Genomic DNA, 20782 nt, shown 5'->3' with positions numbered 1-20782 from the left:
CATATAAAATTAATTGTTGGTAAGGCGGGTACCAGGTTGAGATTCATTGGGAGAGTCCTTAGAAAATGTAGTCCATCAACAAAGGAGGTGGCTTACAAAACACTCGTTCGACCTATACTTGAGTATTGCTCATCAGTGTGGGATCCGTACCAGGTCGGGTTGACGGAGGAGATAGAGAAGATCCAAAGAAGAGCGGCGCGTTTCGTCACAGGGTTATTTGGTAACCGTGATAGCGTTACGGAGATGTTTAACAAACTCAAGTGGCAGACTCTGCAAGAGAGGCGCTCTGCATCGCGGTGTAGCTTGCTCGCCAGGTTTCGAGAGGGTGCGTTTCTGGATGAGGTATCGAATATATTGCTTCCCCCTACTTATATCTCCCGAGGAGATCACGAATGTAAAATTAGGGAGATTAGAGCGCGCACAGAGGCTTTCAGACAGTCGTTCTTCCCGCGAACCATACGCGAGTGGAACAGGAAAGGGAGATAATGACAGTGGCACGTAAAGTGCCCTCCGCCACACACCGTTGGGTGGCTTGCGGAGTATAAATGTAGATGTAGATGTAGGTGTTTCGTTGAAAAGTGAACAGGCACATAAGGACGATGGCAACGAAGGCGAATTGTTGACTTCGGTATATTGGGAGAATTTTGGGAAAGTGTGGCTCATCTATAAAGGGTAAACGAGTACAACACTAGTGCGACCCGTTCTTGAGTACTGCTCTAGTGTTTGGGATCCTTACCAGATCGAATTAAAGGAAGACGTCGATCCAACTCAGACACATGCTACTACATTTATTATCGGCAGTTTCGATCAAAGATCGAGTATTACGGAGATACGTCCTGTACTCAAATGGGAATCCCCGGAGGGAAGACGAAGTTCCTTCCGCTAAACGACATTGAGAAAATTTAGAGAAACGGCATTTGCAGCTGAATGCAGAAAGATTGCACTGGCGCCACGATATATTCCGCATAAGAACCGCGAAGACAAGATCAATTAGGGCACGAACGGAGGCATATAGATAATCTTTTTTCCTCATTACATTCCCATCATATACACCCTCTCGTATAGGTATTAGCATTCTCGGACCAATAGCTTGTACGATATAACAAAAATCGTGTTCTGACGTACTGGTGACATTTTGGAGAAAGGTCAATATACAGCATCAGTTCACGAGTTAAATATTCTGAATCATTCTCGTTACTTAAAAAAAGAATGCATTCACAAAGTCCATTATCTCCTGTTCTTTCTTATTCCTCGTGTGATCTAAAGGCAGCAGAGCCGCACTCACTTTCACTAGCTGACATTCGTCCATTTTGTGAGAATAGTACAGCGCTCTCTGACCCGGAAATGTATTGCCGGAAACATTAACGTTAAAGGAACCGAGTTATGTTGTAGTACATACGGTTGTAATTCGTGTGGCCGCTTTGTTGACGGATAGCGTTGTCGGGATATATTGTCGGAACCACTCAATTTTTATGGTCCATGTAAACGTACCTTTAGATTCTGCGGTGATCATAATTTTGAAATTGTGTTGCAGAATTGGGAAACCCTGGGAAATTAATAGCGATAGTCACAATATACAGAAACAACATCTACAAGGTGGCGCATGAAATGTGTTACCATTTTTCTCGTATTTAATTTATGAGTCGCACTGCATACCCCATTGAACGCCTCAGCAGCGGTAGCAGTACAGCTTGGAGAAACAAATGAGTTAACGAAATGACACGTAATTGTCGATACCGTCGTTAGGAGACTAGTGGCCAATAATGGAAGACCAACAATGGAACAGTGATCGGCAGCTGTGTTAGTTTTTCAGGAATGAAAAGTCCTGTTACGATTCAGGGGCGCTTTAGACAACCACTCAAAACACGGTGGGCCCCTTGCTGGAGAACCATTCACAGGCTGTATCATCACTTTGTACAGGAAGGATCAGTATTGGAAGCGAAGCGTAGAAGAATTAATGAAATGTTTAAATTTCAAACAGAATGTGGAAATACTAAATGGAGATTTAAATTTAAAGTTTTTGCTAATGGCCTCTAGGACTATACTTCAGTACACATCCAATTCATATAATTAAACAAAATGTATGGGAATCAGCAGCACTGCTACTTTACTGAGAATATTTTTATACATACTATGACACTCCGAAGTTACAGTGTAAATCACAAGCGCCCACAGTCCTGTCAGTGGTCTAGACAGGAGCCTCGGCGGCCATTGTGGTGGTAAAATTACGCGCCTTTGATTATCAGACATCTGCCTTTGTGCTATGTCACAAATATAATGTCTGATTAAGTATGTACCTAAAAGAAGTAAATTTAGTTTGTGAACAAAAAATAGTCGGTCACTGCTTATCATTTACTTTACGTACACCTACAACAAGTTCCTAATAACTGTTGTTCACAATTAAATGCAGATTACCACCTTAGCATGAGCGTGAATTGTAGCATGTCGTTTCTTGCTGAGCCAGATTTTTGAAGTGAAATTATGTTTTACCACATAATTTTTCCGATATCTGGTACACTACATAATTACCATATGCATTATGCAGACGAATGCTGATGCCTGACTGTGTAGTGTTCTCGCCTGCATCTGTGCTATTTTATAGAACCACAAAATGAAGTGTTTTGAGCCTCATGTTCACCACCACTGTCAAAAGTAGCAACCACTGCCCAAAATATAATGTAAAGTCAATGATGTGTCCGTTCTGAAAATGTTAGTGCTATGACTGAAATTACGTACATAAAACATCTAAACATATCCAGATTTTTTTTCTTTATTGTAATTTCATTCCCCTGCCCCATATGGGCAGGGGAGGGCTGTCAGCAGCACAATCCGCCGCTCTTCAGCCGAGTGACATGACAACTAAAACAAGAATAAAATAATACGTACATAAGGAGATAAAAAGGGGAACATAAAACAGAGTAAGGGGAGAAAATGGAGGTAAATATACACTGACACGTAGACGTTCATTGGGGACAGTTAAAAAAGTCACCAGAAAGTTAAAAAAAAACACAGTTGGCGATTCTTAAAACACAGAGAAGACACTGGATGCGCATGCACAGGTTAAAAGTTGGCCACAGTATTAAAAACACTCCGAAACAACACACTTAAAACCCACTTGGAGCACACATGACGAAGAATAAAACTACCAGGTGGGACCTGCCGAGGGAAAGGTCCGAGAGGATGGAAAAGGAGGGGAGAGCATGGGGCAGCTGGGGAAGCGGCGGGATGAACAGAGGGGGGGCAACCGTGGGTTCATGAAGAGGCAGGAGACACATGGGGTGGGAGAGGAAAAGGGAAGACAGGGCAGGAGGGAGCGCAGAGACACTGAAAGAAGGCACAAGAGATGGAGGGGGAGTAGGAGGGGAAATCCGCTCAGAAGGAGGGAGGTGGGGGAGAGGGAGCCCTGAGGAGGAGGCAGGACGAGGGGGTTAGAGTTGGTAGGAAGGGTAGATGTCAGGGCGAAGCTCATCATCCGGGAGGGGTAGACGGTGGAAGTTGTGTAGGGAAAGGAGATGGAGGGTGTGGAGATGGAGAGAGGGAGGGACACAACGGTAAAGGCGCGGCAACTGGTTGGGAGTGGAGAGGAAGGAAGACACCAGGGGATGAGGGGGATCAAGGCGGCGGACAATATATAGTGTGCGGATGTGTTCAAGGAAAAGGAGAAGGTGGGGGAAGGGGATGAGGTCATAGAGGATGCGCGTGGGGGCGGAAGGCGGATGCGGAAGGTGAGGCAGAGTGCATGGCGTTCGAGGATTTGGAGGGCTTTATAGAACCGGGGAGGGGCAGAAATCCAAGCGATGCTAGCATAACAAAGGATGGGGCAGATCATGGATTTGTAGGTGTGAAGGATGGTGGAAGGATGCAGACCCCACGTCTGACCGGACAGGAGTTTCAGGAGGCGGAGGCGGTTGTGAGCTTTGTTTTGGATGGTAAGGAGATGGGGAGTCCAGGTGAGGTGGCGGTCGAGTGTGAGGCCAAGGTATTTGAGGGTAGGAGTGAGGTGGATAGGACGGCCATAAATGGTGAGGTAGAAATCATGGAGGCGGAAGGAGTGGGTGGTGCGGCTTATGATGACCGCCTGGGTTTTGGAGGGATTAACACGGAGGAACCACTGGTTGCACCAAGCGCTGAATTGGTCAAGGTGGGTAGGATAAAGGGCTAGGAAGGCAGTGTCATCAGCGAACTGGAGAAGATGAACAGGAGGGGGAGGTTTGGGCATATCAGCAGTGTACAGGGGATAGAGGAGAGGGGAAAGGACAGAACCTTGGGGCACGCCGGCAGTGGGGTAGAAAGTACGGAAGTTGGAATGGTGGATAGTCACATAGGAGGGACGATGGGAGAGGAAGGAAGCAACGAGACGGACGAAGTTGATGGGGAGAGCATAGGTCTGGAGTTTGAAAAGGAGCCCGGGATGCCAGACACGGTCATAGGCGTTCTGGAGATCAAGGGAAACAAAGATAGCAGAGCAACGAGAGTTAAGTTGGAGGGAAAGATTTGGGTAAGGTTAAGGAGCTGCATATCCAGATATCCGTGAAAAGTAATATTAGGTTTATAACCTAATTTATTCGTGAGATTAAACGCTGCGCAATTCTTCACCATTTTCCTTTACGTTCCCTGGAATGTGTAGACAGTGCAGTAAGGACTAACAAATACTGACTGTATCTAGCAATTAATATATGATGTTCGATCTGTGTCCCTACGAGCAGCAGTATGTTCAACTTGTCAGACTCTTACCACCACAATGACATCCAGCCGCAGATACATAATATCCTGCGCCCGAAGCATCCTCTGGGAATCTCGTTACTTTGGCAGCTCCTGCGGTTATTTGTCTCTTAATCATGACGGTCAACTGCTGACATTTTATAGAAGAATGCACGGCAGAGATATAAAGAAATGAAGCACTACAAGCGTAATACATGAAAAAGGAGCTGAGGATTTAATAGTGTATTTGTGAGATATAAAATGGAAAGATGTACAGAGTACATTCTGTAACACAGCCAAGAGCTACTGTTAAAACTATTGCCCGTTAAAATGAAGTTGTGTAAGGAAAAAAAAATTCCTAAACCTCCTTGCAGATAGTCAACCGCACTTGAGTGATATAGGGTTATGACAGCGAAGAGAAAGAACGGCAAACTCAGGAAGATGTGTAACCAAAACTTACGATCAGTTTATCAAGAATCTAGTAAGATAGTTGATTTACTTGTAGGTATGCGTTATAAGAATAATAATTCCGTTTACATTCTGACATACTTTACCTGTTTTGAATTAATTGCATTGTTTCGTAGTAATTTATGTGTATTTTATGCCAAAATAATGACGGCTAGTCCCATTGGGTACTTCCGGTTACCATTTTTAAGATGTAGACCTGTTGGTTTATAAACTTATTATTTTTTAATGAATGAATGTATGTGAGTAATTGAAAATAAAATATATTCTCTCGCCAAAAAGACAGGCTCAGACAGTTCCGAGACGATTTTAGATGCGGGTTTGCCTAATCTCCACTATCTGTGGAGGGAGAATTGTAGAGTCCCCTCTTAATAGGTAAGGCTTGCACTACACGCAGGAAGTGGATACTAGGATAGCGCAGCAAATGTGGCGTGTGCAGTTGAGTTTTTAAGTTTAGAGAAAACTCTCCACTGGCCCGATACGACACGATGTAATTTAAGACAGCTGAGACTATCTATCACTCACATTAAGTAAACAAAATAGCATCCGTGATGGCAGATAAAGAAAAAGAAAATGCTAATATAGCATTAGTAAACTGCAGGAGCGTCCATGGAAGTTACCCAGGACTAGAATGGCTGATAAACAGAAACAATGCCCCAAGAGTACCATGGACAGAAAGATGCCTAAAACCAGGTGTTAACAGCAGTGAAATTCTAAATTCCCATCGTAAAGTGTACAGCAAAGGCAGTTTGAGCGCCTGTGGCAATTGACAAGGCCGAAGACAGCTGAGTTCTGCAGTTCCACCAGCGATGGCGCTGGTGGCGGGCGGTGTGGTTCGTCTGTCCATATGATTTTGACGCATGCGCGGAATACTCGCAGCACGCTATATATTACAGAACGGAGGGCGTCTTCGTCCATCTCCGGCGGTAATCCGGAAGGATACCGCCCTTCGATTGGCCTTTCGGTTCTAATCGAAGTGTTAGGTATATTGCAGGTGCCAGCCACCCTGCAGCTGTCCAGCCAACAGCCAGCAGCGGTCCCAGCCAGCAGCCAGCGTCCAGCAGCGGTCCCAGCCAGCGTACAGCAGCCAGCAGCGTCCAGCGTCCAGCAGCCAGCAGCATCCAGCAGCAGCAGCGTCCCCACCGGCCAGCCAGGCAGGTCGCCTCCCCCGCCAGCAGCAGCAGAGTGGGGCTTCGGCCCCAGTCTCCTTCGTAGTTTCTCCGTCTCTTTTACTCTGTGTTTCTCGTCGCCTTGTCCATCCCTCGTTTGCTTCTTTGTCCTGTCCTGTGCTTTTCCCCTTCTCGTAATGTCGACCCCCACCACCGCCACTACTGCCACCACCACTGCCATCATATACACATCCCCCTCCGCCACCGCCACCACTATCACGTGGTGTGCTGCATCACTCCCCCCTCAGTCCATCCCCCCACTCCTCATTCTTCCACCTCCCTCACTATTTGTCGCCCCATCCCCGGTTCCTCCCTCCCACGCCTCCTCTGATCCCTTCCCTCCACTCCCTCCCTCTGCTCCTTCCATTTCTGCGGCCCCCGCTAGGGTGGTCGCCCGGAGGGCTACGGCCCACACTCAACTCTCCCCTTCGCCTTCATCATCATCGTTTTCACCGTCACCTTCACCATCGCCCTCACCATCTCCGGCGCCGACTTCAGCACTGGGACCTGCCACTCCCCGCCACATTCCAGTCACTCCCATCCCCCAGACCTCCTCCGCCGCCATCAAGCGCCCCAGTGGCACCCCTGCCTCCTCTACTCCCAAAAAGGCTCCGCCCTGTCCCCCTTCCCCAGCCCATGATGCCATGGATGCCATGATGCCTGTCCCTGCCCCCTCCTCCTCCTCTTCCTCCACCCCCTCCTCCTACCACTACCTCCTCTCCTGTCCTGATCCCTCCCTTCTTGAGGCCCGGAACCTCACCCTGTTCCTTCACCAGAATTTTCCTGGTGCCCCCATCTCCCTCCTCACTCCTCGCCATGATTCGGTGCTCATCTCCTCCCCCAGCCCTACCCTCCACACAGATCTCCTTTCCCGCATACCTGTCACCCACTTTGGCCTTAATGCCTCCCTCACCCCTGCTCCTTCCCTGCCTCCCTTCCGCCAACCATCGCCGCCGTGATCACTCGGCTTAGTCTGACTATCACGGAGGAGGAGGTGTTAGCGGAGCTTCAGGCACATCCCCATCTGGAGGTGCGTCCGGTCCGCCGCATCCACAACTCTGCCGGCCCCACCCGCCTTATGAGGGTCTTTTCCAAGCACGCCCCCTCCATAGACCATCTCCTGAAGGAGGGTGCCCTCCTCTTTAACCAACGTTATAAAGTTGACCCCTCCCGTTCCCCTCCTCAATCCCTCCACTGCCAGAGGTGCTTAAGGTATAATGCACACACGACATCTGAGTGCCGCGAGGCCTCCACCTGCCCACACTGTAGACAAGCCCACTTCTTACGGCAGTGCCCCAATCTCCAGTTCCCCCCCCCCCCCTCCTGCAATACCTGTAACCTCCCTCATCCTACTTACTCCCAGAAATGTAAGGCCCAACTCCCTCCTACCACTCCTGAACTCACCTTGTCTGAGGCCGTGGAGGCCCATGTCCCTACTGCCGCCATCCACCCCCACTGTCCTACCTTACCCCCACAGGCCGTCCTCCTCCTCCGTGAATCCCGCCATCTCTACAGTGCCTTCCTCCACACGCGTGACCTGGACACACTACGACGCCACCGGCAACTCCAGCGACACATTCGTAATTTGCTCGCGGCTAAGAAACGCCGGGACTGGCGACAGACATGCACCTGTTTAAATGCTACCCTACCTATCAACTCGTCCAAGTTCTGGTCAGCCTTCCGTCGCCTTACCGGAACTAAACCCTCCCCCTACTATCCTCTTCTCCATGATGATCACCCCTTCCCTGACACCCTTAGTAAGGCCAATCACTTTGCCTCCTACCTGTCCAATGTGTTTTCCATCCCCGATGATCCCCAGTTCGATTACTCCCTGTTCCCGGATGTCCGCGATCAAACTGACACCTCTGTCCCTCCCCTCGCACCTGGTTGCCAGTACTTGGACAACATTGCACACATGGAACTCAATACTCCTATCACTACACAGGATCTCATTGCTACACTCTGCACAAAACACAACACCGCTCCTGGTCACGATCGTGTCACCCACCATCACCTTCGTGAAGCTCCTGTCTCTTTCCTCTCCACTCTGGCCAGGCTCCACAATGTCGTCCTGTCCACCGGTTACTACCCCGTCCTGTGGAAAACCTCTCGTATGCTGATGTTGCTTAAACCGGGGAAACCGCCGTCAGCCGTCTCCTCCTATCATCCCATCAGCCTTACCTCAGTCTTCAGCAAGGTCCTGGAATCTATCCTCACCCGCCGCATCCACCAGCATCTCTGCCAGCACTGCCTCCTTCCCGTTACCCAGTGTGGCTTTCGGCCATCCTTCTCTTCCGACGACCTTCTCCTTCACCTCACTCATCTCTTTTCCGAACAGCTTAATTCCCGTCACTCCACAATCTTCCTTTCCCTGGACCTCGAACGTGCTTATGACCACGTATGGCATTCCGGTCTCCTCTTCAAGCTCCAAACCTTCGCCCTTCCCATTAACTATGTCCGTCTGATCAGCTCCTTTCCCTCCCACTGTCCTTCCTACATCACCATCCATAACACAGATTCCTACACCTTTTTCCCCTCCGCTGGTGTGCCCCAAGGCTCCGTCCTCTCCCCCCTTTTGTGCCTTTTACATACGGCGGACATGCCGCCGCCGTCACTCCCCCGTCCACGTTCTCCAGTTTGCCGATGACACTGCCTTCCTTGCCCTTGCCCCCACCCTGCAGCGCTCCCCACACCTTCTCCAATCCCATCTTGACCGTTTCACCACTTGGTGCAACCAGTGGTTGCTCAAGGTCAATCCCTCCATAACCCAGGCGATCATTGTAGGCAAAACCACCCCTTCCTTCCGTCTCCTATCTAACCATCCATGGCCGTCCTATAGCCCACCCTTAATTACCTTGGCGTCACCCTCGACCGTCGCCTCTCCTGGACTCCCCATCTCCGTACAATCCAAGCCAAGGCACGCTCCCGACTCCGTCTCCACAAGCTGCTTTCCAGCCGTACGTGGGTCTGGACCCCTCCACCATCCTCCACACCTATAAATCCCTCATCCGCCCTATCCTTTGTTACGCCCATCCGGCCTGGATCTCTGCCCCCCCTACCTTTTATAAATCCCTCCAAATCCTTGAACGCCATGCTCTCCGCCTCGCCTATCGCATCCGTCTCCCCTCCCCCACGCGGATCCTGTACGATCTCATCCCCTTCCCCCACCTCCTCCTTTTCCTAGAAAGGATACAGATCTTGTACACCTCCTGCAAACTCGATCCTCCTCACCCGCTTGTCTCACCCATCCTCCCCACCCCTGCCAGCTGCTGTGCCTGTATTCCCATGTCCCACCTGGTCTCCATCTCTTCACCCTCCTTACCCTCTCCCAAGGTGGCTTCCGCCAGCTCCCCCTCCCTGATGATGTCCTCCTCCCCTCCATCTACCCCTCCTATCAACTTTGATCCTCTCCCCCACTTCCTGTGTCCTTTCCTTTAGGCACCCTCCCTCCCTTCTCTTTCCTTTTCCCCCATCCCCCTTCCTCCGCCCCTCTTCCCCCGGGCTTCCCCTCCCCCTTCCTCCCTCCCCCTATCTCCCCTGCCCATGGCATCTCCTCTCCCTCTCCCACTCCCCATCCTCTTCTCTTGGCAGGTCCCCGGACTCGTACACGGTTAGTGAACATTCGCGCGCCGGAGATCAACGCCTCGTGTTGTGTGTGCCATCGTTTTGTGCTTCAGTGGTTCAGTGTTATTCGTTCTGTACACCTACGTTCACGTGTGACAATTTTCGTCTATGTATGTGTCCAAGTGTCTGAACAAATTTTATCTTGGACTCTACGCCCGTGAACGGCTCCATGTATTTTACAAAGGGTTTGTCTCCGTTTATATGTCCACCTTACTTTTCTCTCACATTGTCTTCATTTGTATCTTTTGTGTTTCTCTGAGGCCAAAGAGCGGCGTAGTATGCTGCTGCAGGCCTGCCTGTAAACAGGTTTAAAAATAACAATAAAGGAAAAAAAGCGTCTTCGTCAGTCTTCGATGGCTCATCTGAGAATGGCTGGCAGTTGTCCAGTCGAAATATCGTGGATGGAAGCTAACGACGACCGGCTGCAAGCCCGAAATCTTTTTGAATAACACAGGAATATCTAGTGGGGCTAGTGCAATTACTGGATGCGAAATACTTCGTGTGAAAGTAAGTGTTAAAGGTGGATCAGACACAGTCATCGGGTCCTTTTTTAGTCCCGCTGCCTCGGGAGCAGTAGTGGCGGAACATTCGAGGTGAAACTTTGATAAGGTTTTGCGTAAATTTCCTGGTGAGGAAACAGCATTAGTGTGAGATTTCAACTTACCAGTTATAGACTGGGAGACCCAAATGATTAGGGTGGATATATTTATTACCGGTGGGCTCGATCAGCACGCGAGTATTACGGAAATGCTTCGTGAATTCAAATGGGAATCCCCGAAAGGAAGACGACGTTCTTTTCGCGAAACAATATTGAGCAAATTTAGAGAACCGCCATTTGAAGTTGATTCCAGATCGATTCTACTGCCGTCAAAGTAAAATGTGCGAAGGACCGCGAAGAAAGAGAATCACGGCTCGTCGGAGCCATATAGACAGTCGTTTTTTCCCACTGTACTTGCGAGTGCAACAGGAAAGGAAATGACTAGTAGTGGTAAATGGCACCCTCTGCCATGCATCATGCTTTGATCTACTGATATGTACGTTTGTTGATGTTGTGGGGACACTGAATCGTGAGAAATTATTGTAAATTCCTTATCCGGAAATTACTGTGAAGGTAACGTCTTAGTTATTCCTCAGCGACTTGCATATCAGTATTCCTGAACTTCCATGAACATTTTTGTACTTCTTCCTTTCATCTATCACCTGAAGTATTTCTTCTATTACACATGGTTTCTTTGTAGTTACTTTCTTTGTCCCAATGTTTTTTTTTCAACTTCTGTGATTGTCCTTTTTAGAGATGTTTAGTCCTTTCAAACTGTACTGCCTACTGAGGTATTCCTTATTGTAGTATCTGTTGTGTCTAGACAAGACAGCCTAGACACAATGGGAGGAAACCGAAAGGCACGCGCTTAAACTCACGCAGGCTGGCGTGAGGTCTGAAACAGGATACGTAATGAATGCTATAAAGAAAAGTACGTAGCTTCTGGAATACTTAACTTTAATCCACATTTGTAGAACATCGCTCTTGATGATACATTAATAGAATCTCAATATCTATACTGGTAATGGCACCTTGCTAGGTCGTAGCAAATGTAGCTGAAGGCTATGCTAACTATCGTCTCGGCAAATGAGAGCGTAATTCTCAGTGAACCATGGCTAGCAACGTCGGCTGTACAACTGGGGCGAGTGCTAGTACGTCTCACTAGACCTGCCGTGTGGTGGCGCTCGGTCTGCAATTACTGACAGTGGCGACACGCGGGTCCGTCGTATACTAGCGGACCGCGGCCGATTTAAAAGCTACCACCTAGCAAGTGTGGTGTCTGGCGGTGACACCTATAGCCTTAGAGAACTTCAAGCGTATCTCTTCATTCCTTAGCACTTAAGTATCCCACTTCTGTGCGTTTTGATTCTTCCTGACTAATATCTTAAACTTCGGTCTACTCTTCATCAGTACTACAGTATGAGTCTTAAAATTCAGTATCTGATTTCGGAATCTCTGTCTGACCATGATGTAATCTAAATGAAATTCTTCCTACCTCCCGGCCTTTTCCAAGTATACTTCCTCCTCTTGTAATTTTTGAACAACGTATTCGCTATTCCTAGCTGAAATTTATTGTAGAACTCAATTAGTCAAAGCCCATATTCTCCCGTAACCTTCTCTTCTATTCCTTACTGTGGCTAAATAAATACTGTGGGACAAGATCCAGGAACTTTCTCTTGGGGTGAGAGTGATTATGTGCAGAGAGATAGGACAGGATGAGACGGACAGACAGAGAGGGAGAAACAGGAGATGAACACGGCGGGGACGAGGTGACGGACAGTGAGGGCAGGAGGGACAAATGGACAGAGATGGCGAAGAGAGGGGGGCGGAGATGGGGATAGAAGTGGGAGATGGACAGAATGAGGGAGAGGAGCGGATAGACTGAGAGAGTTGAAGGAGGAGATGGACAGAGAGACGGGTTTGGAGAAGATGGGCTTAGAGGGCTTATCTATATATATAGGATGTGGTATACAGAGGGCAGAGGAGTTCATGGACAGATGTGGGGAGGAGCATATGGAATGAGGGAAAGAGGAAGAGCAAATGGAACAGAGTGAGGGAGAGGAGGAGATCGAAGGAGAGAGGGGAAGGGGGAGCTGGACAGAGAGAAGGGAATGGAAAAGATTGACTAATAGAATACTGAAATGAATACATACCCGGGCAATGACGGGCACTCAGCACCCTTTACTTGTATGTGACGCAGCTATTTCTAAAAGTAAGACTCTCTTCCGTCACCGAGGTCGCCAATGCACTCCAGTTCGTTGGCAACCGGACCAGAGGTGTTTATTTTTAGGATCCTCCAGAAGTAAAAAATTTTCATCGACAGCAATTAGCACTTGTCATGCAAGTGGTGGAGGTTGAGTTGTGTCCTAAGTTAAATTGCAAACCTTGTGCAATGAGGATGTGTGACAATGTTAACGGTTACCCGTCTGCTAGATTGGGACTTGAAGCTCGGCTGCTCCAGAGAAATAAAATATGTCCCGACACCATTAACAACGCTTTCCCTCCGCTCGTCATCAGTAAGGCGACTATGATACTACACTATTCTCACACTCACATTACACTCTAACCATTACTCATCTGAATCAAACATCGTACCTTGTACATAACGTACTTCGATATGGAAAGGACTCTACTTGTGTAAAAACAAAAATTCTTCTATGTGGGCGACTGAGTATCAGTAGAGTGCTTTCAGTCAATAGTACTGTGCACCTTTACTACTACTACTACCGCCAGTAATAATAATAATAATCTTGTACGCTGTTTGCTCAATAGCTTGCATGCATTTGACAAAGTACATCACGTTGAACAAAATGGTTCAAATGTGTCTGAGCACTATGGGACTTAACTTCTGAGGTCATCAGTCCCCCAGAACTTAGAACTACTTAAACCTAACTAACCTAAGGACATCACACACGTCCATGCCCGAGGCAGGATTCGAACCTACGACTGTGCGGTCGCGTGGTTCCCGACTGTAGTGCCAAGAACCGCTCGACCACCACGGCCGGCACGTTGAAAACCACAGATCGACATCAGTATCGACATTGATAAATTTCATAATGATTTTACACTTGATATGCATGTAGTCTGACGTGGACATACACAATTACACATTATATGCCATTGAAGATGGGCTGTATTCCGCGAATACCGGACTGCCAAATAAATATTTTGGAAGTTGAGCTCATTGTGTACAACATGATGTCCTTTATTAAATAATAGTAATACTAATCATAGTAATTGTTCTCAGTACAGTGCCTAGTAGGCAAGTTTTTTATTGAAATACATTTCCATCACTAGAGAACCATTAACAACACGAATTGTCTCTAAAATGATTTTCGATAAATATACGCCTTTCTGAGAAAGACAACAACTAGACAATGATTTAATAGCGATTAGGCTAACTAAATTTCAAACGAATTTCTGTACCGATAAGGCAGAGAGGCAAACAATCAATGAAATATAAACTCTGCAATAAAATAGTACCCTCATGAAGTGTGACAGTGTTGTAGCAGGCTAACCTCAATTTGAAAAACAAAGGTGTTTTGCTCAGGGCCAAGAAATTTTTAGTAAAGACTAGAGAAATAAGTTGTAAGTTTAAAAAAAAGTGAAGATAATTGTCTCTGGGATAGTATTCATGCCTCACGTATCTGAAGTATGCTAGTGCCTGCTGTGTGTGTTTGCAGAGGTTGAGTCTCGTAACGAGCAGTCACGCGCATCGTCATATGCCGTGAGTATCAACACAATACGGCAATAAAAATCAAGTGACCGTTTAATTAATGGAAATGATTGTAATTAAAAGATAGATTTATCTAACTCTAGTAAAAGTGAAAGTAACAGTCCTATTTGGACTGCACGCTGCTTACCATCAGTGATGAGATTTTAAATTATTACAGTTACTACATTGTTCTCTGCTTTCATTGCCATCAGTTAAAAATATTTGGACATAACATTAGGTAAGTAATATCACCACACTATACACCAGATGCGGCTTTTTGCTGATGATAGTTTGGTGTACGGTTTGGTGTGGTTATTGAGTGACTATAGAAGGATACAAGATGACTTAAGCAAAACTAGTAGTTTGTATGATAAATGACAGCTAACTGTAAGTGCAGGAAAATGTTAGTTAGTGCAGATGAGTGAGAGAAACAGCCCTGTAATGTTAGAAAACAGCATTAGATATGTGCTGCATGAGTTAGTCATGTCGTTAAATATTTAGGGGTAAGGTGGCAAAGCGACAGGAAATGGAACGAGCGTGTAACGATTCCAGTAAGGAAGGCGAATAGTCGACTACGGTTTATTGAGAGATTTTAGGAAATTATGGTTCATATATAAAGGAAACTGCATATAGGACGCTAGAGCGACGTATTCTTCACTACGGCTCGAGTGTTTGGTATACGTGGCAGGTCGGTGTAAAGGAAGACATCGAAGCATCTGATTACTAGATTTGATACCCTCAGGTTCGAACAACTAGCACGTATTACGGAGATTCTTTAGGAACTGAAACAGGAATCTCTGGAGGGAGGCCGACGTTCTTTTTGAGGAACATTACTGAGAAAATTTAGAGAACCGGGATTTGAAGCTAACTGCGGAATGATTCTATTGCACCAACATACATTTCGCGTAAGAGACAGGAAGATAAGAGAAATTAGGAATCTTACGGAGACACACAGACTGTCGTTTTTCCCTCGCTTCATTTGTGAGTGGAAAAGGGAAGGAATAAACCAGTAATGGTACAAGGCACCCTCCACCACGCACCGTACGGTAGCTTGCGGTATATGTATGTAGATGTAGAAGCTCACAATTTCTAGTGATTTATGCACAAAATAATTTCGTTTTTACTGCTACTCGGGACATTGGGTGTGTACTTGACTTTAATATTTCGCTGTCCTCTTCTATTATTTCTCTGGCGTTCATATTGATTCATTGCCAAATTACAACGCCCTTCCGACTCTGGATACTACAAGCCAGGAAACATGATGCTATCGTTCTCTCTTCGAGTCAAGAGACCATAAAACTTTCAGGAATTTTGGTTTCCGTAATTGATTGTTAATGATGAGTTACTATTTATTTATTTAATTTACTCAGTATAGTGAAATATGTTGCATGAGATACTGGAATTTACCTTTAGGGAGGGATCGTTAAACTATGAACAGCTGCTACTGTCGTTCTAGTGGTGCTTACGAGATGACAGTCGAGGTCAGTGAATGTTTAGTAAATCGTACAGTGAGAATGGAAGGTAAACGTAGAGGAGAAACTGAAAGATACAGTATGACGATTATATTGCCTGCGTTCTCCTAGTCTGATCGCACGTGGTATTGCATCAGCAAGAGTTCATAGCACGAGTAGCACAGTGTAATCGCCAAACTGCGTGTCGCATGTACTTACTTTCCCTGAAATGCGATTCGATACGTTAATGATGTTGATCAGTTTCACAAGGAACTGGAAGTGATCAAAGTATCATCAAACCTTATTTCACCCCGAAATAAAGGTATTATTCCCCTAAACAATACTATATTTTCTTCTTGTGCATAATATCAACTTTTGACGATATTTAACATTGTTATCACATTTACATTTGCATTTGACAAGATCTGTCATGCGAATTCAAAGCAACTCTTGCAAGAACAGAGCCTTTCTCTACTGTGTTAATAACAATCTTATGTACAATACAATTTCTTTGGGGAAATTTAAAGATCGTGATTATTGAGACAAAGCCGGTATGGCCCCACTTCCCATCGTTGACAGATGTATCCAAGATGGCGGTGGTGACGTCATCCAAGATGGCGCATGTACACTTGGCACAGCGCATGCCATCATCCAAGATGGCAGCTGTAACGTCATTCAAAATTGCGGATTTTGGCAGGAAGTTTGAATTTTGGCAGGAAGAAGGTCAACTGGGCCACCTCCACTAACCTAATCTCCCTCCATAATAAAAATGGCAGGAAGTTCAAATTCCAACACGATAATGCATCACACCACAGTTATATCTAATTAGCTAAGAAAATTGCAGGAAGATAGGCCATTTGGGCTACCCACACAAACCTAAGTCACCCAACTGTCACTTCTTCCTATTAACTGGCACAAAAGTTTGAATTTTGGTGGTAAACAAAGGTCAATTCGTATATCTCTACTAAGCTAAGAAAATGGCGCAAAAGAAAGGACACTTGGACTAACCTCAGTCACCTGAACACCACCTCCTCCTAAGTATTTATGGGGAAAGCATTTGGACATAAGTCTTTAAACAATTTCATGCACTACGGCCATCCAGTGTATCCACCATGAGGTCCAGACTCCAACTGACTTAGTACACAGTGCCACCACCAGAGGGCACTCTCATCTGTGACGTAATCCAAGATGGAGGGAAACAGTGTGTTTGCCATGAGGTCCAGACTCAAACTGACTTAGTACACAGGGCCACCACCAGAGGGCCCTGTCATCCAAGATGGCGGCTATAACATCAGGTAATGATGCAAGTACAATTATCCAGGATGGTGGCAAACAGTGTGTTCACCACGAGGCATTGTACATATTGACTCCACCAGACAGCGCTACTGTGGACTTCGAATGAATATTTGTGAATGCCACGCCCACTTGGACTTGGAAGTAAATAGTTAAAACATCTACTACAATCCTCAACCGACCACAACGTCCCCATACCAACCCATGTTGTCAGGCTAACGTGTACTAACGTGCACTAACGTCTACTACTGTGCAATAACCTGTACTAATGTGCAATAACTCAGGGACTACAAGAACACACGTATTTTTACATGGGTCACTACAATATTACACCAATTTCACGGAACTTCTCGATATCTAACACTAGGCAGCATCCTATCCACCGCTATCGCAACATAATTCCCAAGATATAGATTGGAAATTATTTCTCAACAAACCACAAACTGCAGCGACGTATAGCGTGCTGTAAACCACTGAGTAACTAGAAACAAATAGAGGAAACCGATATTTCCATTCTCGAATACCGATGTCGGTGATGTAACAGATTCCAAATCATCCCTATAACTTACAAGCCAACTAAGGTCTTTCCCATGTCTAGAGAACAGGCAAACGTGTCTTCCACATGCTAGATTCGCAAACCACAATCGATCTTCTCTCAACTAGATAAAGGCGCTAAATGTGCAGAAGCAGTCAACTGAACAATTTACATGGGAGGGAATAACGATCTAGCGCAAACGCACCTCCATGCACAATCTCCTCCAATTTCCACTTGATCACGAAAGCCGGCCAAGACATACTAAGTATTAGTTCGCTATTTGGTCGTCTAGACGATGGCAAAGTTAACTCAGACACATTCCTACACTCCAACAGGCCTCTGCATTCGGACGGCTGCAGCCATTAATGGAAAGTGTGAATCATCCCCACCACATGCCATGCATACACGAAATCATGCTAGAAAATCGGTCACATATATGTTTTATCATTATACTTACAATTACGTTACGATCGCGGTCTCAACTGAATGGCATTCGACAATGAACAAGGTATCAGACATACACCCTGCTGAAGGCTGTGGCCCTGGAAATGGAAATATCTGTACCCTCCTCACGACTGGACATAGTAATCTCCTTTACACATATCGGAACACAAACACATACATTATAAGCCTGATGCTTAAATGGGAATATACCACGCACCCCCCACTAGTACTCAGTATAATAATACTTGACCATTAAATGATTCCACATGATGCAGAATAATACTGACTGAAAATCAACGATGGGTGGGCATGTCTCTTAGGTTTTTCTTGCGAGTGATACCACTGTGTCCTAGAAAGATAGACGTAATCGGTCGGATCTTATATCGTTTAATGGTCACGTTTGTAGCTATTCTGTCATCACCAGTAAAGACACGTGATGCCAGGAGGTGTCTCGCATATGGGGCTGCATGAATGCGCCTTGGAGTTCTGTGATGTCAGTATAACAGTGACTGTATACTAGAAAATAGAGGCAACTTTCACCTACATCCGGCGGCGGCTCATGGCTGTGATTGCACGTGCGTCCAGTTGCGGCATTAACTGCACCTAGGTAATCATGTATTTTGCGAGGAATTTTTCAGGTGACAAATATGAAAGGGGTGCCACTGCCTCATGCGTGAAGGACGTTAACAGGCATCTGTGTGTATCTGACAGCTGATGGCTGCGTCACTTTGGGGGGAGGGGGGGGGGCTGCCATTAACCTCCTGTGCGGTCTAGTGGACATGGGGTGGCTGAGGGTGTTTGCGCGCATTGATTGCGTGTTTGTTGCATTATTTTGCAAGCAGATCTGTAGGCTGTGGTATGTGTTATTTGGACAGTTTACGATTCTGTGTCTGCACATCACTGTGCTGCATTATTTAGGAGGAGTTTGCTGGTCTGTACTGAAATTATTTCGGTGTAGTAGTTTGCATGTGAGTGGGCTGTGGAATGCGTTACTTTGACAGTCTACAACTAGCAAGCGTGTCTGTTGCGTTATTTACGAGTAGTTTGCATGTCTGCAGACTGTGTATTGTGACCCCAAGCACATCAGAGCGAGTCTTTTGTGACAGTGTGATAAATATACTTCATCTGTAAATAAATTGTTCCAAAATAAATAAAGAACACTCCTTCCTCTCTCCAGCAGCCCAGCACAGACTGAGTCATTTTCCCACCAATCCCTAGGAGGAGGTGGCAGTCGGGTGACTTAGGTTAGTGGAAGTGAGCTTTGTTTCACGCAATTTTCTTAGGCTGGTAGAGAAACCCCAAGTGACCTTTCTTTACTGCCAAAATTCAAACTCTGCACCAGTTCCTAGGATGAGGTGACTTAGGTTAGTAGGTGTAGCCCAAGTGATATATTTTCCTCCGATTTTATTAAGTTAGTATAGATAACGGTGGTGTGATGTATTATCGTGTTAGAACTTCCCACCGTTTTCCTGGGGGAGAGTGGCTAGGTTATTGTATGTAGCCCAAGTGACCTATCTTCCGCCAAAATTCAAACTTCCAGCCAGGGGGTTGTGGCACTTGCATCGTCAACTGATGTCACAGCTGCCATCTTTGATGACGCCATGCGCTGTGCTCGTTAGTACACGTTAGTGCATGTTAGTACATGTTAGCCCGGCAACATGGGTTAGTAAGGGCCGTTGTAGTCGTGGTGGTGACTGACTGGTGGTGGCGCTGCGTACTAGGTTATTTTGAGTCTGAACCCCTTGACAACACACTGTTTTCCGCTATCTTGGATTATGTCGCAGATGAGAGTGCCTTCTGGTGGTGGCACTAAGTCAGTCCTTATGTCCAAGTCCTTTTCCCACGAACCTTTAGGAGGAGGTGGTGGTCGGCTGAGTGAGGTTAGTCCAAGTGTCCTTTCTTTCACACCATTTTCTTAGCTTAGTAGGAATAAAACTTCCTGGCAGATTAAAACTGTGTGCCAGACCGGGACTCGAACTCAGGACCTTTGCCTTTTGTGGCAAGTGCTCTACCAACTGAGCTACCCAAGCTGCCAGGAAGTTTCATACCAGCACACACTCTGCTGCAGAGGGAAAATTTCATTCTTAGTAGGGATACACGAATTGACCTTTGTTTACTGCCAAAATTCAAACTTTTGCGTCAGTTGATAGGAAGAAGTGGCAGCAGGTGACTTAGGTTAGTGTGGGAGCTCAATTACCCTATCTTCCTGCTATTTTATTAGCTTAGTAGAGATAACCGTGGTGTGATGCATTATCCTGTTGGAATTTGAACTTCCCGCCATTATTCTGGGGAAGGGGGGCTAGGTTAGTGGAGGTAGCCCAATTGACCTTCCTCCCACCAAAATTCAAACTTACCGCAAAAATCCGCCATCTTGAATGACGTCACAGCTGCCATCTTGGATGACATCGTGCGCTGTTGCCAAGTCTACATGCCGCCATCTTGGATGACCTCATCGCAGAAGAACTCAAGTGATCTAATAGAAAAAGTAAGAAAAGGAAACATATCAAACACAGCAATATTAATTTCATTTAACGTAATTTCCATTTACACACACATGCCAACAGAAGAAACAAGCAATATAGGAAGAAATCTGCAGCTACAAGGAAACACATCTGTGATAAATATACAAGAAGTATCCGCCATACTCAAGTTCATCACAGAACAAAACTATTTCAGAATCAAAAATAAAGAAAGGAAGAATTGTCTTTGGGATCCTCATTTAATGGACTCCAATCTGGCATACTCAGAAACACATAGAAAATCATATCTTCGAAAGAATTTTAAAATCAAAACACTACAAAACAGTATCCTACTACTAATATGTAGATGATGCAGTTTGCCTAATAG

Source organism: Schistocerca cancellata, chromosome 9 (assembly GCF_023864275.1).
Source record: "Schistocerca cancellata isolate TAMUIC-IGC-003103 chromosome 9, iqSchCanc2.1, whole genome shotgun sequence".
In the NCBI taxonomy this organism is placed as follows: Eukaryota; Metazoa; Arthropoda; class Insecta; order Orthoptera; family Acrididae; genus Schistocerca; species Schistocerca cancellata.
The sequence above is the reverse complement of the archived record's forward strand: the minus strand, read 5'-3'. Positions refer to the sequence as shown.